A 21,754-nucleotide genomic window follows, 5' to 3' on the forward strand; every position below is an offset into this window, starting at 1 on the left:
GCATCTGGGTATCAGTGGCAAGCCCAGCATTTACTGCCCATCCCTAATTGCTCTGTGACCGTTATGGCCATTCGCAGTAAGAAGGGCCTCGACCCGAATCGTCACCCATTCCTTCTCTCCAGAGATGCTGCCTGTCCTGCTGAGTTATTCTAGCTTTTTGTGTCTATCTTAGGGCGTTTAACACTCAGCCACAGTGGAGAGGCTGGAAACATAGACCAAGGCAAGGATGGCAGATTTCATCCGCTGAAGTTGAACGAGGTATTTTTACCAACTATCCATAATTTTGAGCATTATTGACGACTTTAAGCATTCCATGTTATTAACTTAATTTAAATTCCTCAGCTGTCACTTTGAGATTTGAACACTGGTATCTGGACCATTTGGTCCAAGCCTTTGCTTGCTTATCTGAAGGTTAGGCACCCACGCTACTGTGGGAGGAAGGTTTCTTGTTCTGTACCACTAGGATACATTGCAAAACCAACCAGACACCACGCCTAAGTGAACAAAATCACGTCATCTGGCAACACATATTTCGCTTTGTACCCCAGAATTTGGCACGTTACCGAACAGTAAAAAGCCTCAATAGAGTGGATGTGGTGAGGATGTTTCCACTAGTGTGCATGTCCAAGAGCAGAGGCCATAGCCTCAGAAGAAAAGGACGTATCTTTAGAAAGGAGATGAGGAGAAATTTCTTTAGTCATGGGGTGGTGAATCTGTGGAATTCATTGCCACAGACGGCTGTGGACGCCAAGTCTATGGAGATTTTTTTAAGGCGGAGATTGATAGGTTGTTTCCTCCTGCCTCTTATGGGGAGAAGGCAGGAGAATGTGGATGAGAGGGAAAGATAGATCAGCCATGATTGAATGATTGAGTAGACGTGATGGGCCGAATTGCCCAATTCTGCTCCTGTCACTTATGAACATTGGCCTCAATAGGCTTGATGTTATTTTCACAGTTTCACGCCAAGTCCCAAAAGTGTGAGCTAATTATTTTCAGGAACACAACAGTCCCCCTCGTTTATTATTTTCAGGAACGCAACAGTCCATCACCCACATCACTCAAGTCTTAACCAAGGACAAAAGATGAAGCAAGTGAAGATCAGTTTAACAAAGAAAATGTTTTTATGAAACAAGCTGATCGGGATACTGTTAGCACACGTTCGGACTCTGGCAACACATCCTTGTGCCACTGCAGCTAATAACCACAACTTTGTTAAAGGAGGAGAGACATTTCAAAAAGGGCAATTGGGGCAAGTAGATCACCAAAATATTATTGGCCCAAAAGTCAATCTCAGGAGAGCAAATGGTGCTGGAGGTGCCCAGTCAACTTCAGGAAATTGAATCATTTTACAGACAAAGAACCCAAAGGAAAAATAAAAGGCAAGAAAGGAGGATTTAAAAGTAAGCTATTTCTGTCACATTTCTGTCATAAATAAACAATAGACAATGAATAGGTGCAGTAGGAGGCCATTCGGCCCTTCGAGCCAGCACCGCCATTCACTGTGATCATGGCTGATCATCCACAATCAGTGCCCCGTTCCTGCCTTCTCCCCATATCCCTTGACTCCACTATCTTTAAGAGCTCTATCTGACTCTCTCTTGAAAGCATCCAGAGAATTGGCCTCCACTGCCACCTGAGGCAGAGAAGTTCTGCTTGGTATGCAGTCAACCAGTCAAGCAAGAAAAACAAAATGTTTATGTTCCAACTAGGAAGGTGATATTTATTCTGCACACAAGGCATCTTCCACTTTAAAACAGGACACTGGAAAGAGCGCTGGTACAGAGAATAGTGGTTGGAAACAGGTTGAGAGGGTGGGGAGAAAGAAGAAGTGATGAGGAGGATGATCAAGGAGAAAACTAGGTGAATAGAAAAGTATGTGGGAAGAGAATGAGGAAGTGGGCAACCTGAAATTGAGAAAAAAAAACCTTTGATCTTCATACCATCGGATTGTCCATTGCTACAGAGGAGGTCAACTGCAAATTGGACACAACTCACATTCCACTTGTGGAGCTTGCAGCTGTCCACCTGGCTTTCTTCACCCCTCACAACCCATTCCAACTGGTTCCATCTTTATACTTGACGGATGCAGCATGGAAGCAGGCCCTTCGGCCCATCGATTCCGCACCAACCGGCGATCATCCCTTACACTTACATTGTCCTACACACTAGGGACAATTTACAGAAGACAATTAACCTACGAACCTGTAAGTCTTTGGAATATGGGAGGAAACCAGTGCACCTGGACAAAACCCAAGCAGTCGCAGGGAGAATGTACAATTTCTGTACCGACAGCACCTGCAGTCAGGATCGAACCCGGGTCTCTAACGCTGAAAGTCAGCAACTCTAACATTGCGCCACTGTGCCTCCCATCATTCCATCAGCCTTTATCCCACACCCCTGTGAACTGCCAGATACCGGCAATCATTTCTATTCCCTCTCGATCCTGAGAGTGTAGTGTTCCAAAATGTCAAGTCACCTTGCATCATTTGCCTCTGAAGAAGTTGCTTGAGCTTCAGTTTCTTCCTGCATTCAGTTTTATTCCAGCATCTGCCATCTTTTATCATCTAATCTTATTTTTTTCGGTTTCCCTTTAAAAACTATGATATTCAGCTCAACCACGCATTCACATTCCAACACGTCGTGAAACCTCTGGGTCCGTATCCAAGATGCCTCAGCTCTAATTCAGTCTCTCCAAGTTAGACACAAGGCAACTCCCATCCCTGCACATTTACATCCTACTATGTCAAAGTACAGGATTGAACTTAATGTTGTTTCGACACCAAGTAGCTATATCAATGCCACCAGGTTATTGAAAACGCAACTGGTTAGCGAATGTCCCAAGGCAATAGATGTGTGTTAGATAAAGCATTTCACTGTACCTAGCTACATGTGACAATAATGTATTATTGAATCATTTAGAAGCTGGACAGGACAAGCATATATTTTTATAGGAGTTGGGTTCATCCCAAGAACTCAAAAACAATTTAAAGAACCTTTTAACCATTAAATTGAAGCTCATCCCAGATGGAAAATTTCTCTCGCACTGCCAGGCTGTTGAAGAGGAAGCAAGAGTGGTTCTTCATCCCAATGGAAGTGGGAGATCACAGCACAAAGATGTGGGTGTGAGTCTCACTATTTCAATGTAGGAACCTGGCCTTGCATCACATCTGTACTGCAGTGGAGCCCAATGTGCTCACTGGGAATATGTTCCCAGTCCAAGTACATCAATGCAAGGACATTGAGCTCTGGAGGAGATGTACATTAAAAACAACATCTGGCAGTGTGGAATATTACCAGCAGAGAAAGGGAGAATTGCTGCTGATTGTGCCCCTAAACTAGGAACATATAAAGGCAATTGCCAGCAAACTATCCATTAGGAACAGGCTCAACTCTAATTTAACAAAAATGCAAATTGAAATTGGAATCGTTTGTTCATAATATTCTGGAAAGTAGAAAACAGGACATATCTTTCAGTGGCCTGCTGAGACTCTCTTTCAACACGACTCAGTGAAGGAAGGGGAAAACAAAAAGCTTGCCAAGCAGTCAGAGCCACAAGTTGCCAATTAATTCCATTAGTGATTTGGAAAGTAGAAGCTAAAAATGAGTCAAACACACCCAACACCAGCGGGGTGCTATCTATTGTGAAACCATTGTGCTGCAGTGTGGATAAAGGGCTGAAGAGCCAAATTGGACATGGCACTGCCTGCTTCTGATGCATCCCAGCAGAATGCATTCTATTAGATATGATGGTGAGAGTCTTAGCCTTGAATATGCAGGAAATCAGTTTTCCATGCCAGTTTTGATCTCACTGTCCAAACAAATGCATGGTAAAAATTATGCTTTGCATTTACAGCACGCCACAACCAAAGGTAGACAGAAAAAGCTTGAGTAACTCAGCGGGTCAGGCAGCACTTCTGGAGACAAGGAATAGTTGAGGTTTCGGATCGGAACCCTTCTTCAGACTGGACAATGTCATGACCAACGGTCGTTTAAGGGCAAGTATTGCCTCGTGAAAATATGGCACCAAGTTGCTCAAAACATGGCACCACAAACCAGAATATGAGCCGTCCAGCCCCTTGAGCTCATTCTGCCATTTCATAGGATCGTGGCAATCTAGCTTGGCTTCAGCTTCACTTTCCTGCCCATTCTCGACACTTAAGTGCCCCATCCTTCACAACTCTGTCAAGATCAGCCAAGAATATATTCAATCATCCTGCCTCCACAATTCTCTGGGGTAGAGAATTCCAAAAGGTTCATAACCCTGTCAGAAAAGTAATTCTCTCTTCATCTCCAACTAAAAACGAACAGCCGTTATTCCGAGGCAACATCATCTCATTTTAGAACCACCAACCTTCACCTCTCAAAGAGAAAGCTTCTCAACATTTACCTCAATGCCTCAGAAATCTAAGATTTTCAATAAACACATCTTAACCTTCTAAACTCCAAGTTTTTCTATTCTTCAAAGCAAGCATATCTTTCCTAAACAAGGCGGCATAATTACACATTTACCACCCGACATTCACATTTGTTCTATATCTCTCTCTTTCTCCACATCTCCATCTATATCTCTCGTTTCCCTTTCCCCTGACCCCGCAGTCAGAAGGGGCTCAACCAGAAACATCACCCATTCCTTCTCTCCAGAGCTGCTGCCTGTCTCGCCGAGTTCCTCCAGCATCATGTCTTATCTTCGGTTTAAACCAGCATTTGCAGTTCCTTCCTACACATCCAGACACATGATCCCGCTCCACAAAACATTCACTATCGGCCGTCACCTCAGTGTCCTCTGGGATGGGTGCCAATAGTCCCTTAACTCCAGTGACAAAATTTCCAACCTTTGATAGTTCTAGACTATCCACCATGTGCGCTGAAGAGACCAAAAAGCAGTGGTCAGCTCATACACAATGCAAACTGATCCATTTCATTCATCTGGTTCAAACGCATTGATGCCTCACACCCTGGCATGTTTTCAATCAGTGACCATCTTTTACACAGTTAAAGGGCCATCCTCCATCCCGAAGTCTGCATTTATATTGAAACCGCTCAGCTGGAAAGTTCTCTAGGACAACCTGCAGCCATAAAGGCCACAGGATAAGATTCCCTTGGACTAATTCTATTGGCCATGTTCATACATTCATAAGTTATAGGAGCAAAATTAGGCCATTCTGCCATTATGTCTACTCTGCCATCAACCATGGCTGATCTGTCTTTCCCTCTCAACCCCACTCTCCTGCCTTCTCCCCATAACCCCCGACATCCCTACTAATCGAGAATCTGTCAATCTCCGCCTTAAAAATATACATTGACTTGGCTTCCACAGCCTTCTATGGTAATGAATTCCCAGAAACAGAAGTAAATTTTGTCCTGAGGAAGGATTATTGGGAATACAAATGACAATTTAAAAAGTGAAAATGTATATAGTGCCTTTAATGCAACTAAAAGTTCACAAAGGCATCAAATATTTGAAGCAGAGGCCTTAAATATATAAAGGTCGATAACCACAAGCAAAGCCCAGGAGTTACAGATTTTGTGCACCTTAAAAGGGGGAGATTTACACAGAGGGAATAGGCAAAGCATAGAGCTATTATACAAAGACAGGCCTAAAAATGTAGAATTGGAAGAACACAGAGATATGAAGAGTTGTAGAGGGTAGAGGTCAGAGTTCAGGAGAGTCATGACCTTGGGGGAATATAAATCAAGGATGGATAATTTAAAAGAAAAAAGGTATATTGTCTAATCAAAGCCCAGTGTAGGTCAGTAAACACAAGTATTGATCCCACCAGTCTGCTGAATTACTTCACAATGTGTACTTTTTCCCGTTAATGTGTAATTTAGGTATATCCACAAATATTAGACAAAGTGTAGCGTTCATAACTCTGATGCGTGATCTGAGGTGGGAAAGATTCACCTCATCCAGCTGTGCTGCACACAGATGTTCCCACCAGAGTACGAGTTAGGGGAGAGGGTAGGGCTGAAGATGTCCTGGTTGGGTTGCTCCTAAGCCTGGCCAAGCTGGCCATCCGCGAGTCACGGCGCCAGGCAGAAGAAGGCTCTGCCTGAAGAAGGCTCTGCCAGCTGCCTGCCCCTTTTCCGGGGTTATGTCTGCGCCCGGGTGGTACTAGAGAGGGACTACACGCTATCCACGGGCACCCTGTGGTGATTTCTCGGACTACTGGGCACCACAGGGGGTGGAATACATCCTTAATAAGGATGGGGAAATAGTTGTTTAATAGTATATTTGATATTGAAGAATATTTGTTTTACTTGTATTATGGTGGTGGGTTTTGTTTTGAATTATTTTGTCTTGTAAATAATATTGCAACTTCTTGAATAAATCTATTTTTGGTTAAACATAAAGAATACGAGGTTCAGGTTTTACTCGTTAAAGATTAGTTGCCCAAATGGATCCTTGGTTTCAGGAGCAGTGACATCCGTGGGAACCCAGATTGTTGCAGTTGCTATGAAACTGGGAAACAGATAATTAAAATTCATCCATAACACAAGCAGTATAATCTGTAACACAATGTACCAATGCATAACCATTTAATGTACCATTGTATCATTATGATGTGGGGAGCTTCTTACTGGAGGCCGAAACAAAGAACAGAAAAGTCGTTTTTGCAATAAAATGGTACAAGCAGTTTAATTTCCAAAGAAAATAAAACCTCACATCAGTAGAAGTGACGAGCACATAACTAGCCGACAGATAGTATTTCCTTAGAAGATAAAGCAGATTTGGTTCCAAATAAATCCAGCATCAAATACTCTATTGAACTACTGCAGGTGGTAGAGGTGGGGCAGCACAGCAGTGCAGCGGGTAGAGTTGCTGTCTTACAGCATCAGAGATCTAGGTTTGATCCCAACCACTTGATTTGTTTGTACGGAGTTTGAACGTTCTCCCTCTGCATGCATGGATTTTCTCCGGGTCCTCCGGTTTCCTCCCACATTCCAAAGACGTGCAGGTTTGTAGGTTAATTAACGTTGGTAAAATTGTTAATTGTCCCTAGTGTATAGTATAGTGCTGGTGTACAGGGATCGCTGGTTGGCACAGTCTCCATGGGTCAAAGGGCCTGCTTCCATGTTGTATCCCTCAAAAACTAAACTATACAGTAGAGTACACACTGACTATTTGGAGCATAGCCACAAATGCATAGGAATGTAGGAGATTACAGAGTGACCACTGCCCAGTCTTTCATAGGCACTGACCTCCCTGGCAAAGAAATCTATGGGAGATGCTGCCTCAAAGAGTCAGCCAATATCCAAGATCCACACCATCTTGGCAACGTTCTCATTTCACATCTACCATCAGGAAGAAGATACAAGAGCCAGGAAACCATGACCACCAACTTCAAGATATGGGTTGCAAGGTCAACATAGTGCCACATGGACATGAACAAAATGAGAATATGACACTATTGACTGCTTTTGGCAGACGTTTACAAAGCTCTTTTCCCCAACATCTATTTCCTAATATTATAGCAGTCATGTTGAGCAAGGACCCCCAAGGTCTAACCACAGCTTTATGCCTTGAGATACATCAGAAAGCCTGGAGCCATCACCTCTCTCCACTCACTGCGGGATTTAGTCAGCAATGATCTCCTTGCAACCACTCTTTCAACCAGGTGCTGTTCCAAATCAAGGCTGCAAGGGGTATTTTTTCTTGGAATGAAAATATTGCAAACACAATCTTGAATGATCATTGGATTACAATCTTCAATAGGTGTGCAATTTAAGTATTTTAGGATGTAAGCCCAGTTATCACCTGGGTTTCTCGATAATGTTGATCATGGAATTGCTTCCTGCGTTTGCTTATCGTGGTGGATGAGGTTGGAACTGGAGTCAGCATTTCATATCAGATTATGTGGATGAACAAGTACAGTGTTTCACTGAAGTGGACAAGTGGGATCAAGACTAATCTCCTTTATGGGTTACAGGAAGGAAGAGTGCCGGCCTGTAGTAGCCAGTCTAAGGTTCAAAGGGTTCAAAGTTTATTTTATTGGTCACATACACCTAGGTGTAGTGAAATGCTTCTTGCCATTTTGCAGCACATAAAGAAAGAATACAGACATAACATTAATAAGAGATTTAAACATAAAGAACATCCCCCCACAATGGTTCCCATTATGAGGGAAGGCACAATGTCCAGTCCCCATCCCCAGTTCACCCATAGTCGGGCCTATTGGGGCCTCCACAGTTGCCTCCATGGAGGCCCGATGTTCCAGGCTGTTCTCGCTGGGTGATGGTGCTCCGGCGTCGGGAGAATCATCTCAGCGGCTTGGGACACCTGGAACGGCCGCTTCCGTACTGGAGGCCGCGGCTTCCGAAGCCAACAAGGCCGTGCTGGATGGAGCTCCACAACTGGTAATCTCGCCGAGAGATCCCAGGCTCCCGATGAAAAGTCAGCGCCGCTGCCCGCAGCTGGCCGCTCCACAGACCTGCAGCTCCGCGATGTTTTTATTGACGGTTTCAGCTCACTGGAGTTCCAGCGCGGCGACCCGGGCAAGGCATCGCCCGCTCCATGATAGCGCTCCAGCGCTGTGCCGCTGCTGAAGCCGAGGTTCTGGGCGGTCCCCGACAGGAAACGCCGCTCCAGGCCCGCTGGTAGGCCGCGAGGACGGGTCGACGGTGCAGCCCGGAGAAAAGCTGCCTCTCCGACCAGGTAGGGACCCTAGAAAGGCAGTTTCCCCCTTCCCCCACATAAAAAAGGCTAGAACTTCAGAACAAAAAACTCAACTAAATAAAAATAAAAAAGAGAGAGAAAAAAAACGGACAGCTGCAGGCTGGGCAGCCATACCATACAGGACGGTATGGAACCTATCCTTGATCTTACTGCCACTATTATTGGGAAAGATGCTGAAATTGTTCATTCGGCTGAAACAAGCAGTCAAAACTGTTCAGTAAAAATCAAAGGACAGCCAATTAGTGATTTGGAAGGAGTCTCTTTGTTAACCAAAGAAATATTCAAGGTGAAAATCACTGTTTCGTCCCCCACCCCCTCTCCCATTCGAGCCACCAGAAATCTACGTACAACTGCATAAAATGGATAGCTAAATACATGAAAGGCTAAAAGGCTACAGCCAGCCAACCTAATCAAAAATCGTATTTGGGAGACATTTGTTTTCAAAACTTTGAAGCTCAGTTTTGGTGTTCTTTCAAATAAGTGTTAATTTTGTTTTTCAAGCCAACAGTTTGCAAAGCAATGGAGCCGAGCAACATTACCAACTGGAATGGTCCACTTGTTGCCTTTCATTTAACATCTTCAATGGGCTCAATGTCAGCCAGAGATTAATAGCACACAGGAGCAAACTACTCAAGTGGTGTTTCCAACTGATTGTTATTGCTGTGTTGGGAATTTTATCCCAGAATTTGAAGAGGAAGGCAAAATAAAACTAAATACAGACAAGAAATCTTGGTGTTTCTCAGTGATGCCACCTCATTTATCCTAGGAGAGACAATGACATTTTCTTTCCCCAAGAGGCAAGATCTATTTTCTTAGAATAGGCAAGGCAGAGAAAGATACAATCATAATGCAGGTAAATGTGTAATTAGTGTAGATGGAAAATAAGGTTAGTGTGGACATTGTTGTCCAATGGGCCTGTTTCTCTGCAGTACAACCAAATCCAAAGTGAAAAACCTAGGAGCAATATAGAACGAAAGGTGGTGCATTGTGTAAAATTGGTTGTTGAACAATACATTGACAACATACCACAAATTTTGTTTAGGAACAGCTTCTTCCAAAATACCATTACCCTGCTGAACTCACAGGCCCGACGCTAGCTAACTTTTATACCCTTTTATCTGTATATATTTATTTGCCTATGTACTAGTTCAATTCATCCACATTGTACATATTGTTTTAACCAGTATTTTTACTACTTTGCACTCTGATTAGATGCTAAACTGCATTTCGTTGTACCTGTACTCGTATTTGTGCAATGACAATAAAGTTGAATCTAATCTAATCTAATCTAATTTTGTGGCGTTAAGTTAAAAAAAGTTTAATTTATATATTGGGGCATTTAACTGTTAACATTTTCTGTAACCTATTAAAGTGTTAGAACAAATAACAGCAAGGGGGAAAACATCAGGTTTTAATTTAAGAACAAAGTAACAGTGTCCAAGTAATATAAAGAAAATACTGCAGATGCTGGTTAATACACAAAAGGACATAAAGTACTCAAGAAACTTAGCAGGTAGGACAGCATCTCTGGAGATGGATAGGCAATGAGGAGTGGCTAGGAGAACCAAAGGTGGTGGTTTGTAGGTGACTAGTCATTAAGTATTTGTGGCAGTTTGCTGTGCAAAAATTGGTTAGGTTACCAACATTTATTAAAACATTAAAAATTACTTCATTAGATTAAACACATGTATGATTATTTATTCCTCCCCCACCATCCCCTCAACAGCGCCCAAATAATGGTGCATGTTGGTCACAAAGACTGGAAGCAAGTCCCATGCATGATCAGTGTGCAAATTGCCACAGGCAAGGCCAGAGTGAGTTATGAATAGAGCAACACAGTTGCATTTGTGAAACGATTCAACCCAGAAATTGCAAACCCCACTCCGGGAAAGAGCACTTTTCATGGGCAAAGTGCTAAATAATAGGATGCATAGAACAAGGTACCCTATACCTAAAGCATTATTAGAATTTATTCTTAAAAGCAATAATCTTTTGAATCGATAAAGCTCAACGTTTAAGAAACAGTTAGACAGGTGCAGGAAGAGGACAAGTTTGGAGGGATATGGACCAAACACAGGCAGGAGAGACTAGTGTCATGTTGGCCAGTATGGGCAAGTTGGGCCGAATGGCCTGTTTCCACACTGTATCGATATGACTCTATAGCATACAAAACCTAGTAGACCATGGAAAAAACAAAGCCTTCACAGCCACCATGGACAATATCCTTATTTACAACACCGTGCTACACCGAAACAGTAAATTGTGGAAATAATCTGCAGGTCGGGCCACATTTACAAGAGTCTTACGCCATATTATTTTAAAAGATGTGATCAAACACTGGGCTGACCAGAAGATTTGATATGCAGATGGAACTTTTATTTGTCCTTTCTAGGAACTGGCCTGAAGCCCCAGTCGGGGACTCGCGCGCAGAGTCCAAGCAGATTCTCCAGGTACAAGATACATTTATTTGTCACATGTACCAGTTGGTACAGTGAAATGTGTGGTCACCATACGGTCATACAAATTTAAAAAACACACGATAGACTCCAACATAAAACATCCCCACACAGCAGAATCAAAGTTTCCCACTGTGAGGTAAGGCACCAAAGTCAGTCCTCTGACTTGAGGCATCTTTCTTCGCGTTTAACACCGTTTCTGGTGCATGAGCATTAACACAAGCCCCGTGTTCGACATTTCTATTAACACTACAGTGAACCCTCATTTTTAATGGTCCCCATTATAATGGATTTCAGCTATAATGGACAGACCTGTTGAAGCCACCCCTGCCTTGAACCACCTTCCCAGCCACTAAAAGCCCTGGCTTCCAATGCCACCACTGACTCACAAGGTGCATGGTCTATTATAACAAGGGTTTATTGTAATCCCATTTCAATTTCTTCCTTGCCACCACCCTTCCCCCAAATCTACCAGTCACCTACACACTTGGGGCAATTTAGTGGCCAACTAACGTGCCAAACTGGGGGAGTGACCTAGAGTAGAGTCCAGCTGGATAATCCTACATCTCTCATTCCTTCATCTTCCTCCACAGTAGAGTTACTCCACATTAATATTGGATGAAACTGCCATTTTCCTCCTGATGAACAACGAGGAAACAAATTTATTTTTTTTAAACTTGGGAAATAATGCTGGAAAATGTAATCAGTCTGGGCAAACTTTTATACAGATCTGATGGAATTGTTCTGATTTTCACTTAAAAAGGCGTAACAGCCACTGCAAAGTTACATGGGGCAGCAAAGTAAGTGGAGCCAAGGCTCAACAGGTTGTGACCCACTTCTGTAATTGGTTACATTTATGATACATCAATTTGGTGGCTCAAATTATTCTGTTCTTTCAAAAGAAAGTTGGCGAAAAAAAGAGATTTCTTTCTCATTTTCATCACATCTGTCTTGGTAAAACAGGAAAACACCAAAGCTATTGCTCACCTGTTGCAAACTATTCTTCAAACAGAAAGGAAGTGGGCAGATTTAAATACAAGGGGCCTGGGAACATGGACAGTCACACCTTGGAACAGTGATGTAGCTGGAACTGGCATCTAATTGAGGAATGGTTAGGATGAGATCCAGTAAAAGATCAGGGCTTAAACCCTGGGATCTAAAGCAGATGAAGGATTGAAAGAGGTGGGGTTGTGCAGCGTGGATGGAGTAGAGTTGAAAAGGGATGGGGGCAACAGGCAAGAACCTGCCTGTGATGAGATCCCAGAACAAACCAGAGACTTCCTGCAGGAATACAAGAAATACAAAGAGGGAGGGCCTCATTCAGCCTCCCATGCCCGCACTGCCATTCAATACTAATCATGAGTAATCTTCCACCTCAATACTATTTTCTGTCCCATAACCTTTCAACCATCCAACAACCTACCCACCTTTATCTTCCATATACTACACTACTCAACTTCAGTAAAGAATTCCTAAAATGACACAAAGTGCTGGAGTAACTCAGTGGGTCAGGCAGCACCCCTGGAGAACATGAACAATTAACGTTATGGGTCATGATCTGTTCAGACCAATTGATGGGGGGGGGGGAAAGAAAAAAAGTTTCCCCTTTCACAATTTGGGCAAAGTGAAAAAAGGTGAACTGCAAAATGCTTTAATATTTCTGGCCTCGTCCTCCATTCTGTGAGCAATAACCTGCTATTCACAACTTCCATTAATGACTGCTGCATCTGACTGTTCACACCAAAATCCCACGTGGATTGGAACACATCTTGCAAATCTCTTCTTGATGTTTCTGAAATTGCTCAGCTCAGATCGTTTGATGATTGAAGCCGTCAAGTGCCAGCAAATCCCTCCTCTGTAAAACTTTGATCAGCTTGCCACGATATTCCAACCTGCAGCCCACACTTCAGATGCTTCCCAGAAAATCTGTGGTTAGTACTTTACACATCTTCCGTCAGTTTAAACATTCAATGCACTTTCTGTGGCGTTAAATGTCAACTACACTTGAGCTACATCAGAACAGCAAAAGCTCCCACGTGAGATTGTGTGTTATAAGATATAGGAGCAGAATGCCATTCGACCCACTGCGCCTGCTCCGCCATTTGATCATAGCTGGTTCATTTTCCCTTTCAACACCATTCTTCTGCCTTCTCCCCTTATCCCTTGACACCCTTAAAGCCCTGCCCCATGGTACGAGTTCATTCCAAGAGCTCTCCCGAGTTTGCCCTGATTCTAACTCGGAGATTTACGGTAATGGCCACTCGATGGGGCTCTCGTGGACATTTTTCAACATGCTCATGTTGAAAAATGTTGAAAAATCTTCACGAGTCTTCCCGTGTACCTGCTGCTAGCGCTAAGAGACGTCCCCAAGCTCCGACGTACCCGCTACGTTAATTCTCCGTGCTTACGAGTTTGATTTTTTTTTTTAAACTCGGGAGAGCTCTTGGAATGAACTCGTACCGTGGGACAGGGCTTTTACTAATCAAGAACCTACCAATCTCCACTTTAAAAATACCCAATGACTTGGCCTCCACCGTCGGTGGAAATGAATTCCATATTTTATCTATTATTTGTATTCATGAAATGGGCATCTACAGTTGATTCTAGCATTCAACATAGTAAACAAACAATGTCTTCTTCCCCTGAAAACCATTCACCACCATCCCTTCATTTCTCCCTCCCAACATGTTGTTCAGGGGGCAGTTGCACAGTGTAATGAGCCGTAGTAGATTCATATAATTGGAGTACAAGCCTGTGGTTCACATCATTAATTCCAATAGGAAATTGGAGTTGGATTTTCTCCTCTTCCAAAGGCTTATTTAAGGGAGAAGATCAAAGGAAACCCTGCAAGAAGGGCTTCCAAAGTGGTTAACCGACTGTCTCATAGCCCGTTTCGATCCTGACCTTGGGTGCTATCTATGTGGAGTTTACACATTTTCCCCGTGACCATGTGGTGTGCCACTTTTCTACCACATTCCAAAAAATGTGTGGGTCAAATGGCCTCCATAAAATTGCTCCTAGCATGTAGGGGGGAATGGATGCAAAAGTGGGATAACATAGAACTAGTGTGAGCAAGTGATTAGTGGTCAGTTTGGAGTCTGTGGGCCAAATGGCTCACATCCATGCTTTATCCATCATTCGAAAAAATAGTTCAACCCTCCCTGTGCAACCGGCATTTAGCAGACTCCTTTGAAGGTGGAGTTTTACAAGAGGCCAAAGTATTATAATATTAGAACACTATTATTCCTTGGCATTTTTAATATACTTGGCTGCTTTTCCCAAACATTCATCTCCATGTGTGCTGTCGCTGGCAAGTTTAAGCCTCCTATTCCACCATGGAAAGTTGATTTCTGATCCCGATCTCTACACAACCAGAGCGGTGAAAAGACTCAAAATCTGGCATGAGAAACGGATACAAAACCAAAGCTTCCAGAAGCAGATCATTAGATAAGGACATCAAAATTTTAACAAAACTCATTGTTCATTTGTCGCTGAGAAAAACCACAATATAACCAAAGGAACTTCAACCTAACATGGTCAGCGCATTCAGTAGTATCCCATTACTTTTGTTTTCACCCAACTGTTCAAAGATGCCCAAATATTTGTTTGGTTTAGTTTAGAGTTACTGCGTGGAAACAGGCTTTGCGGCCCACTGAGTCCACGCCGACTAGCAATCCCCATACACTAGCACTATCCTACACACTAGGGACAAGTTACAATCTTTACCAAAGCCAATTAACCTACAAACCTGTATGTCTTTGGTGTGGGAGGAAACAGAAGGACCTGGGAAAGACGCACATGGTCGCAGGGAGAGCGCACAAACTCTGTACAGACAGCACCCATAGTCAGGATCGAACCCGGATCTCTGCTGCTGTAAAACAGCAACTCTACCGCTGTGCCACCATGCTGCCCCAAGGTTGGGGGAGTTGTCCCTTTAAGCAAGGCAGCAGCTGCAGTCACCGAGATGGAGAAAGACACAAAAATCAAGATGGTGATATCGGCAGTAATCTGAACATTCTATCAATGCTTCAATTATTAGCAACAAGTCAATGGTTATAATTATCTTATTAGGTACTTGGTTCAGTTGTATAGGATGATCAATGAAGTCAATTAAGATGGTCTTGGCCTAGTCTACTGATGGCCTGCTCCCAAGACCAGCTGCAGCGCAGTCCAGTGCAACGACAAGTCTATCCTTCATTCGGTCAGTTAACATGAGAGTGGCTTCCTTTAGCCAACTGATTGATTGCCCACTCCACCGCCAGCACAAACAAACTTACAGGCAATCCATTCTTTTCACATCTCCAGTCGCTGTCTGGAACAAAACTTCTCCAGTTTTATCTGCACAAAAGGGACGTGCAATAGCTCTGGGCCAATGATGTTTTGTGCACATGGCCTCTGTGCAGCTGCTAAGAAAGACACAAGATACAGGTGCAGCTTTGTAACATTAACTCATGAGTTTACCAGTTATACAATCATGGGGTCATACAGTGAGGAAATAGGCCCATCAGCCCAACTTGCCCACACCGACCTGTTCCATCTATAATGGTCCCACTTGCCTGCATTTGGACCATATACCTCTAACCCTGTCCTATCCATGTACCTGTCTAATTGCTTCTTAAACATTGCGATAGTTCCTACCTCAATTACCTCCTCCGGCAGCTCTTTCCATACACCCACCACTCTGTGTAAAAAAGTTGCCCATCAGATTCCTATTAAATCGTTCCCCCCCATCACCTTAAATTTATGCCCTCCGGTTCTCGATTCCCCTACCATGGGCAAGGGGCTCTGTGCATCTACCTGAACTATTCCTCTCAGTTGCAAAATATTAAGCTACAAATTCCTCCAGGTAAAGGTGATGCAGGTTTAAGGAGAGTTCCATCTGAAGAAGGGTTCTGACCTGAAACATCACCGATTCCTTTCCTCCAGAGATGTTGCCTCATCCACTGAGTTACTCAATCGTTTTGTGTTTATCACAGGTTTAAGGCAGACTGCTTACATTCAATGGAGCCTTGTAAAATCCACAAACTTAACAGCAAGAGGAGATTTACATCTCTTCCCCGACAAGATCATTGGAATGTTTTGATGTCGAACAAAGGTGGCACAGTGGCGCAGCAGTAGAGTTGCTGCCTTACATCGCCAGAGACCCGGGTTCAATCTTGTCTAAGGGTACTGTCTGTACGGAATTTGTACGTTCTCCCTGTGAGTTTTCTCTGTGTACTACAGTTTCCTCCCAAGGACATACAGGTCTGTAGGTTGATTGGTTTCAGTAAAAAGATTGTAAATTGTCCCTAGTGTGCAGGATAGTGCTAGCGTGCAGAGATCACTGGTCAGCACTGACTCGGTGGGCCATGGGGTTTGTTTCTGAGCTGTATCTCTAAACTAAATGGGATCGATTTCCACAGGGATCCTTCCCATAATCTAGTTCCACAAGATCTACGATCCACACTAGCAACCTACAAAACTGGGTAGAATTGAAAAAAGTAGGTGCAAGAGTAGACCATTTTAGCCCTTCAAGCCTGTTCGGCCATTCAAAATTATTATGTCTCCATCTCAAGTGTCATTTTCTTACTCTTTCTCTCCATGCCTTACGTCTGAAAATGTACCTCCTTAAATAGTTATGTAGCAACTTTGCTTCACAACCATCTGTAGTTGAGAATTCATATGTTCTTCAACCTCTGGTTTCCTTTTTTCGTCCTGAACATTTTACCCCATATTCTCAGACTGTAACCTTTGATTATAGGGTCCTCAGCAAGGAACAATCACCACTGTTAAACCTGATAGAGGTTAGTATGCTTCAATTATATATCCTCTCATCCTTCCAAATTGTATACCAGCCTAGTTAACCCAGTTCTTTTCTCATTGATAGACACACCTTCCTAGGAATCAGTGTTATATTTATTGCACTCCCTACATACCATTTTTTTTTTTAAATCCTTGCTTATATACAGAGATTAAAACTTCACAACAATCCACAGTGTGGGCACACCAAGGCTTTTTATAGCTGTACCAAACCACCTTTGCTCTTTTGCTCGAAAGATCTTAAGTAAGAATCCATTGGTGTCATCTGCCTGCTACACTTGCTTTGTGACTGGCATTCCAGTACTCACAAATCACATTATACATTCACGTTTCTGACAAGATCACTCAACGATATTCAAACTTTTCATTTGTCTACCAGGTATGATTACTTCATATTTGTCCATGTTACAATGTACGCCCACACGCATACCCAGTCTAAAATTGTTGTCATGCCTCTTTACATCTTCCTCACAATTCACCAGGTTTGGGGAAATACTCAATTTGATTCACTTATCCAAGTCATTGATATGCATTGCAAACAGCTGGGTTTCCCCATGTACTGATCCCCATGATATCTTACCAATCACTACCTTCTACCACGAAACATACCCATATAGTCAGATCATTTTCTCCCTGTGCACTAACCCATATACCCACTATACCATCAATATTAAGTCCACATATATACTTTGTAAGGATCACTTAGTCAAAACATTTTTTCCCCCATAAATCCATGACATTGTCAAATCCCGTTGATTTCATATTCTTTATGATAGACTACAGCATTTCCCCTATTTCTTGCGTTGGACTAACGAGTCCTTAGTTTCCCCTCCCCTTATCCAATGTTTTGTCAGTAAGATGGGAGGCCAAAGCTTCTAGTTTAAATAGCCAAACACTATTAAAAAACAACTTTTTTTAAATTACTTGTGTTTGAATTTTTTTTGAAAGACTTGCACAGTATGATATCACAAAACATTTTAAAGTATGCACAATCATTCACAATAACCATATTCCACATTAAAATTCCACACCAATAATAATGTTAAACTTTCCAGTGGGGACATACAAAGTGAAATCTGTGCAGACCAATTGATATTATTCATTGTTCTCAGAGTGCTGAATTAAGCCAGTCACCCTTTCAATGTTCCTCTCCAAATGCCAGAGGCCATTTAGAGCCCACCACATATTGTGGGACAAAAGTCAGGACTCAGACAGGCTGTGACACAAGACTCTTTTCCCAAAAGAATAATTTGGAACCAACTGGCATCTTAGAACAAAATTGCTAGATTTATCGAATTTAATTTCCCATCTTGACATGAGGAGATTCAAACTCCTGACCTCTGGGTTACATGCCCAGTACCCATGATCATTTTGTGACCATACTCTGATAGTTAAAGCAGAAATCAAACTAGGCTGTTGCTTTGATTTAGAATTAATAACATTAGGCTACAGTAACAGAAACTCAAAAGCATCCAAATTAAGCAATGAAATTTTTATTTCAAGATAATCACCAATGGAAAGATACGTGGATGAAATTTGAAAAATGGAAAATAGTTTTTGAATAAAAACACTATGCAGTCTATGCATAATTTAGACCCCTTTTACTTCATTCAGGTTAATAACATTTTAATCTTAATGCAACCCAAAACATACAGCTTTGATTATTCAAGGACTGAATAATTAAAATTTGAATCATTTTTTACCCAAAGACATTTCTGTTCAAAGCTCAATGATCAGGAGCTCCTAATATTTAAAGTAGATTAAGCATCCAATTTTGAATCTATTCATGCCAAACTAATTAAGCAACCACAACAACCTTTGCCCAAACAAACAGCAATGAAATGCAGGATCAAGAGTTGGCTATTCAGTCCTTCAAACTTGCTCTGCCTTTCAGTTAGATTCAAACTAGCCTTTACCTCAACTCAAATGAATTTAAGCACCTAGTTCCCATATCCCTGGAGAACCCATCTAACCTAAAGTAACATGCATGCAAGACACTGCAACTACTGGCAAAAAAACATTCTCCTTCTGTTTACCGACCTTCATACCCAGCTGAGAAATCACAAAAACAAGTTTCCAGCCGAGAGCTGGACTCGGTTAACCCAGAGACTAACTCAAAATAAACACCTGATGCAAAAACTTTCACCACAACCCTGACATCACCATTCCCCTAGTACTGATCCCCATGATATCTTACCAATCACTACCTTCTACCTCAAAACATACCCATATACCCAGATGCTTTAATATTCAGGGGCGGCACCGCGGTAGAGTTACTGCGCTAGAGACCCGGGAACGGTCCTGACTATGGATGCTGTTTGTATGGAGTTTGTTTGTTATTCCTGTGACCACGCGGGTTTTCTCCGGGCGATCCGGTTTCCTCCCACATCGAAAGTCGTGCAGGTTTGTAGGTTAATTGGATTCTGTAAATTGTTACCAGTGTGTAGGACAATGCGAGTGTACGAGTTGATTGCTGGTCAGAGTGGCTGGACCAAAGAGCCTGTTTCCACAGTGTATCTCTCATTTAATGTCGAAATCACTGAAACTCAGCAATTTACAGTTACCTTAATTCGAAGTTAACAGTGCAAATCAGCAAGTATTTTTTTAATAAAAGAGAGACAAAGAAGAGACCATTTGCCCTCAATCTGTGACAAACACTGCATTCATTTTTACATTAATCTGACCCCATTTTATTCACCCCACATCCCCATCAGTTCTCCTGATTCCAGCACTCCCATATACAATGGCCAACCTGCAAGAGGAAACCCATGCACCCAGTGGAGTTCTCACTGTCACAGGGAGAACATGCAAATCCCAGAAACCATGTTGGAAGTCAGGATTGAATCAGGATGACTGGAGCTGTAAGGCAGCTATAGCATACATATTATTGCATAGTAAGGATCTATGGTGTGGATCCAGTTAGACTCTCAAAACTTTGATGGAATCAGCGCCATAAAAAAGTCATAGTCATAAGGTCATAGAGTCATACACCATGGAAACAGGCCTTTCAGCCCAATTTGCCCACAATGACCAACATGTCCCATCGATACTAGTCTCACCTGCCTGCATTTGGCCCATATCCCTCTAAACCTGTCCTATCCATGTACCGGTCCAAATGTTTCTTACATGTATCAACTGCCTCCTCCGGCAGGTCGTTCCATACACCCACCATCCTTTGTGTGAAAAGGTTACCCCTCAGGTTCCTATTAAACCTTCTCCCTCTCATCTGAAACTATTGGAGGTTTTGAACACATCCTAAAGTCTCTTCCATCCCCATGAAATCTCTTCCCATGATAGATCTCAGAATAGACTACATTCTAAGATCCTGCTCTTGGGCATTCAAGGTCATTGCTCAGTGATGATGCGGCTTTCAGACTGGGAGAGGACAGGTTGATTCACATTAAACTAGGAGGAAAGCAAAGTAACAGCGCTGGTGGTATTTCCCCAGTGTATTTCACCTGCTGTAGGGAACAATCACACAACACGCAGTATGGGGGGGGGGGGGGGTTTGTATATCAATCTCTTATGTGGGACCTTGTCGAAAGCCTTCTGGAAGTCCAGATACACCACATCCACTGGTTCTCCCCTATCCACGCTACTAGTTACATCCTCGAAAAATTCTATAAGATTCGTCAGACATGATTTACCTTTTGTAAATCCATGCTGACTTTGTCCAATGATTTCACCACTTTCCAAATGTGCTGCTATCCCATCTTTAATAACTGACTCTAGCAGTTTCCCCAATACCGATGTTAGACTAACTGGTCTGTAATTCCCCGTTTTTTCTCTCCCTCCCTTCTTAAAAAGTGGGGTTATGTTAGCTACCCTCCAATCCTCAGGAACTACTCCAGAATCTAAAGAGTTTTGAAAAATTATCACTAATGCATCCACTATTTCTGGAGCTACTTCCTTAAGTACTCTGGGATGCAGCCTATCTGGCCCTGGGGATTTATCGGCCTTTAATCCATTCAATTTACCCAACACCACTTCCCGACTAACCTGGATTTCACTCAGTTCCTCCATCCCCTGCTATTTCCGGCAGATTATTTATGTCTTCCTTAGTGAAGACGGAACCAAAGTAGTCATTCAATTTATGAGCTGGCATAAACTAGATGGGCCAAAGCAAGGCCATTTCAACCAATCTTGTTTATGCCAGCTCATAGCGCAATCCCAGTTCTCCTTTCGCCCATTCTCCCCATATTCTTATCAACATCCTCCACACACACACACGAGGCAATTTAGTGGCCAATTAAGCAGAGCACCAGGTGCCGGGCTCCATCACAGGGGACAGACGATCGACTGACATTTACTGCCAACCCATTAACCTCCACAGCTACCCTGACTGCACCTCCCACCTGCCTCTTCCCTCTCCATCCCCGACTCTCAATGTATCCAGGTCCACGTTCTGTTCCCAAGAATGAGAGTTTCCACTCGTAGATGTCCTATTGCTTCAGTACAGATGGTGTCTACCCCCCCCCCCCCCCCCCCCCCCCAGATAGAACAAGGATATAATTCACCTTGTTCTCGCCTTCCACCCACTAGCCTCCACATAATTCTGACATCTCCGGCACCTTCGATATGAGTCCACCACCAGTTTGTTCAAGTCCTTTGTTCACTCATCCTTTCCCACCCCCTCCCCAGGTACTCCCCCACCCCCCTTACAACCGCGGGTTAGTGCGAGTGTTATTGTTCGTTTTTATCCTGACATTTCTGATGCTTACTTTGTATGATGTTTACCAAGTGTTACGTTTACAATTATGTTGTGCTGCTGCAAGTAAGAATTCCATTGCTCCATTTAGGGACATTTGACAAGAAGATACTC

This window comes from Amblyraja radiata, chromosome 19 (genome assembly GCF_010909765.2).
Source record: "Amblyraja radiata isolate CabotCenter1 chromosome 19, sAmbRad1.1.pri, whole genome shotgun sequence".
Lineage (NCBI taxonomy): Eukaryota > Metazoa > Chordata > Chondrichthyes > Rajiformes > Rajidae > Amblyraja > Amblyraja radiata.